Here is a 5,698-nt window from a genome sequence, read left to right on the forward strand (position 1 = left end):
GTTTCTTCCAGAGATGTGAAAGCTTAACTAGTTGAGAACCACCTTAAATCAGTTCAGAGATCGAGCTTCCTTGGTCAACTCAAGCAAGCTTTGCCCATCTAGACTGCAAATTTACATAAGATTTGGTCTTTAGGCATTAGTGTTATAGGGTCTTTTTTGGGTCTCTCCTTTTATTAATAATTTACTGCACTTTTCAGCACCAAGATTTCCCTGAGCCATTTCTCCATACAGTGGGCGTTGAGTCATTTTGGGTCCCAGTTCAATATGGACAGGATCTCCTTTAAGTCTGACTACCTTATGGAGCTCATGAGTCTTAACTTCTGACCCTTTTTCCTCTAAAGTTTCTTAAGTTCAAGTACGTAGCACTGACAAATGCCTTTAGTGGACAAGCAGGTTTGGTGTTCTGCCATTGCATAGTTTACTAACCCCTCCGTTACAAGCTTTCATCCAAATATAAGCCTGAAATTTCTCTACTGGCTTTTAATCTCTCCAGTGTTTTACACATTATTTTGTATTTGTCAGCATTTTTCGTCATTTTTGATGGAGAGTTATACTACAAAACTCAGCATTCTATAATCCGAATCCACAGAGTCTCCAATCAGTTTTATGGAATCTTACTGTAAATTATGAACAGAGAGCCAATGGTCACCAGATATCTGAGGAAAAAATATATTTATATACATATATATATATATACAAGAGATGAAGCCCAATACAAACAAAATAGATGGCAATTTGATAGAAACAAACTATGCAGTGAGGAAAAAAAATCAACCTTTACTCCACTATCATTAGTATCCTCAGAGAAGATATTGAATCCATAAAACAAGAACAAGATGGTAATCTTTTTTTAAAATTGAAAGATAAAATCTCTTGAAAGTTAAAAATAATGCTAGTGAAAGTGAAAAAGTCCTATAAAAAGTTTGAAAGGTAAAATGGAGGGAATCCTTCATAAAGTAAAAATACAAACAGAAGAGACAAGAAAATTAGAGAACTAAAATTATCAAGTACCTTCCTAAGAAATTATCCAGGGGAAGCAAAATCTGGGAGACTTATAGTCTTTATTCTACATTTACTTTCAAAATGCCAGGTTGGCATTTATATTTACAATCCTAGGGTTGTAAATAATTTTCTCTTAGAATTTTAAAGGTTTTTCTCCATTATATTCTAAATTTCATGATTGTTTTTGAGAAATCTGATAGCCTTCTCCTTGACCTTTTGTAAGGAACTCCCCTTCATTTCCTCTGTGGAAACTTCCAAGACTTTTTTGTTTACTGTGTTCTGAAACTTCATGATTATGTATCTTCATGTGAATTTCGTTTTATTCATGGTACTGGACAATCAAGGTCCATTTCAATTTGAAAAAATTACATCCTTTAGTTCTGTGATTTTTGTCTTGCAATTATCTTTATTTCCTTTCCTCCATTTCTCTATTCTCTTTGAAACTCCTATTATTCATAGGATGCTAACAATAGTAGAGTTATATTTTGCTTTGTGAAGATTGTAAGAAAGCATGCTCATGTTCAGAGTTCTGAATGGAGGGAAAATAGTAGATATAATCTACTCATTTTTTATTCTTGCATTTAAATTTGTACTAGCATGTGCTGCAAGGATAGAAAGGCAAGAAAGATTAACATATATTCATCCCAGGCTGCTGAGAAAACGAGTCACACAATAGGAGGAAATGAAAAACTCTTGACATGTTTCTCAACCCACGTGACATTTTATACACATGGACACAAACCCAAGCACACTGAAAATAAATTCACAATCAAAATTACAAAGTATGCAAGGAAGCCGTCCACTACAAGCGAAATACAACAAACACTATAAGCAAGAAGACTACAACACACCCAAACTTTTTCACAGAAGAAAATTAAAAAGAATTTAAAGTACACAACTATAGGTAAGGAAGAAACCATAAGACCTTATGCAAAGTCAAAAAGAATGTTTAGGAACAAAAATTATATAGTTGAAGTGAAAGGTTCAGTGAATAGGACAAAAGCAAGTTCAACATATGAAAATCTCACTAGTAAAGTGGAAAACGGAGCTGAAGAAATTAACCATAACGAAAGACAGAGAGGTAGAGATGAAAATTTGAAAGAAACATGAAATGACAATATTTAAAATCGAGTTAATGAATTCTAGAATGAGAGAACAGAAAAAAAGTGAGGCAAGGTATATATTTGAAGAGATGATTTTTGAGAAATGTCTAGAATTGATGAAAGACTTGAAGCTTCCAATTCAGAAAAATAAAACAAACCCAGAGGAGGTTGTAATATTGCTCACAACATAGCTTTGGAGCAAGAAACTAAGTTCACAGCAGAAATGTGGCCATCAGCTCAAAGTCCACAGAATGCACTGGTCCTACTGGTATTCCTTCATCCAGAGGCAGCTGGCCTGAAAGAATCGTGGAATGATAGGACCCACTTATGTCATTAGCTGGGATTTGCTTATGCTTTGAATCATCAAGTGACATACAAAGCTGTTTCTCTTACAAGCAAAATACATGTTCTAGGAACCAGGCGGGGGAAGGGGTTGAGAGTAGCCTCTCATAGTTAAAGTTAAGAATGTATTTGAAGAATTTTTGTTTCCTTTCCCTGTAACCTTTGGGTCTGTTGGTTTAAATGTCTTCGTTCTAAGAGAGGAATGACTCCTCCAAGGAATACAACAATGGTTCCGTTACTATGGAAGTTGAGACTGTCACTTAACTGACACTAGCCACTTTGGGCTCTTCCAGCTTTGGAATCAACAGATAAACAAATTACTGTTCTGGCTGGGTTGATTTTTCCTGCTATTGAATTGCTGCTGTGCAATGGGATGAAGGAGAATCATGCCCGAACCCAGGGGTTCTCAAAAGTACATCTTAGTAATTGTATTAACTAGTTCGATGGAAAATGGAAGCAATCCAAAAAGGTGAGGACGTTAAGGACACAGACAGTTCAGTAAAGAAAACTGAATCGCTTCTCCAGGTAAAAAACCTTAACCAAGCAAGGGACTGGCTGAAGACTAAAAGGTCAAAGAATTGGTAGAAGAATTTTAAAATATCAACTCAACTCATGAATATTTAAAAATCAAGGACCGTATGAGGAAAGTTGGTGATGGTTAACTTCACAACTGGATTCTGGTTTATCATACTTTTTTTTGAGACAGAGTCTGGCTCTGTGGCCCAAGTTGGAGTACAGTGGCATGATCTTGGCTCACTGCAACCTCTGCCTCGTGGGCTCAAGTGATCCTCCTGCCTCAGACTCCTGAGTAGCTGGGACTACAGGTGTGTGCCACCACACTTGGCTAATTTTTGTCTATTTTGTAGAGACAGAGTTTTCCCATGCTACCCAAGCTGGTCTTGAGCTCCTGTGCTAAAGTGATCCTCCCAACGTGGCCTCCCAAAGGGCTGGGATTACAGGCATGAGGCATCATGCCTGGCCTAGAGCAGAGTTCTTAATGTTTTTGAAAATGCTATTCAAAGGAACTCAGGGCAAAAAATGAAAGCAAAGTCAAAAAATAAATGACAAACTGGGAGCCTAAATACCACAGATAAGGGAAATCTCCCTAATATACAAGAACTAAAGATCAAGGGGGGAAAAAAGAACAAAAAGCCCAAGAGAAAAATAGACAAAAGACATGTAAAGATTGTTCACAAAAATACAGACACAAGGAAAATAAACTGTCAACAGCATAAACAGACAACCTACAGAATGGGAGAAAATACTGGCAAACTATGCATCTGAAAAGGTCTACGATCCAGCATCAGTAAGGAACTTAAAGTTATAAAAAAAAAAAGAATGCCAGTAAAAAGTGGACAAAGGACACGAATAGACACTTTTCTAAAGAAGACATACATGTGGCCAATCATACGAAAAAAACCCTCAACATCACTAATCATTAGAGAAATAGAAATCAAAACCACAATGAAATACATGTCTTCCTAGTTAGAATGGCTATTACTAAAAAGTAAAAAAACAACAGATCCTGGAGAAGTTGTAGAGAAAAAGGAATACTTATACACTGTTGGTGGGAATGTAAATTAGTTCAACCATTGTGGAAGACAGCATGGTGATTCCTCAAAGACTTAAAAACAGAAATACCGTTTGACCCAGCAAATGTACCCAGTATATACCCAAAGGAATAGAAATTGTTCTACCATAAAGACACAGGCACGCACATGTTGACTGCAGCACTATTCACAATAGCGAGGACATGGAATCAACCTAACTGCCTATCAGCGGTAGACTGGATAAAGAAAATACGGTGCATATACAACATGGAATACTACGCAGCCATAAAAAAGAACGGGATCATATCCTTTGCAGGAACATGGATGGAGCTGGGGGCTATTATCTTTAGCAAACTCACGCAGGAACAGAAAACCAAATACCATATGTTCTCACTTATAAGTGGGAGCTAAATGATGAGAACACACAGACACATGGAGGGGAAAAACACACATTCGGACTTCTCAGAGGGTGGAGACGGTGGGAGGAGGGAGAGGATCAGGATAAATAACTAATGGGTACTAGGCTTACTATTAATACCTAAGTGATGACATAATCTGTACAGCAATTCCCCATGACGCAAATTTACCTATATAACAACCCTGCACAAGTACCCCTGAACTTAAAAATTAAATTTTATACAGATAGACAGACAGACACACAGACACACACTCAGCAAAGTATGGTAGCTCATGCCTGTAATCCTAGCACTTTGGGAGGCTGAGGTAGGATAGCTTGAGGCCAGGAGTTCAACACCAGCCTGGTCAACAGAGGGAGACCCTCCCATCTCTATTTAAAAAATAAAAAAGATTAAAAAGAAAAAGACACTCAACTTCACTAATTATAAAGTACAAATTAAAATTACATTGAGGGGCCAGACACAGTGGCTCACACTTATAATCCCAGAACTTTGAGAGTCCAAAGTAGGAGGATTGCTTGAGGCAAGGAGTTTGAGACCAACCTGGGCAACACAGTGAGACACTGTTTCTACCAAAAAAAAAAAAAAAAAATTAGCTGGGCATGGTCGCACGCACCTGTAATCCCAGCTACTCAGGAGGCTGAGGTAGGAGGATAATTTGAGCCCAGGAGTTTGAGGCTGCAGTGAGCTATGATCACACCACTGCACTCCATCCTGGGTGACAGCAAGACCCTGTCTCCAAAAACAAACAAACAAACAAAAACCCCCCAATAGTTGGCCAGGCATGGTGGCTCATGCCTGTAATCCAAGCACTTTGGGAGGCTAAGGGCAGGTGGATCACTTGAGATCACTAGTTCGAGACCAGCCTGGCCAACATGGTAAAACCCTGTCTCTACTAAAAATACAAAAAAAAAAAAAAGAAAAGAAAATTAGCCAGGTGTGGTGGCCCACGCCTGAAATCCCAGCTACTTGGGAGGCTGAGGTACCAGAATTGCTTGAGCCCGGGAGGTGGAGATTGCAATGAGCTGAGATTATGGCGCTGCATTCAAGCCTGGGTGACAGAGCAAGACTCTGTCTCAAAAAACAAACACAATCAAAAAACTACCTTGAGATCCCATTTCTTACCCATTAGCTTAGCAAAAAATTCAGAAGCTGGACAACCCAATCTGTCGGCAAGACTGAGAGGAAACAGGCATGGTCACACAACCCCTCAGGAGGTGAATTTGACAATACCCTATCAAATGACATATGCATTTACCCTTTGATTCAGCAACTTTACTTGTAG

Source organism: Mandrillus leucophaeus, unplaced genomic scaffold, assembly GCF_000951045.1.
Source record: "Mandrillus leucophaeus isolate KB7577 unplaced genomic scaffold, Mleu.le_1.0 Scaffold220, whole genome shotgun sequence".
Taxonomy (NCBI): domain Eukaryota; kingdom Metazoa; phylum Chordata; class Mammalia; order Primates; family Cercopithecidae; genus Mandrillus; species Mandrillus leucophaeus.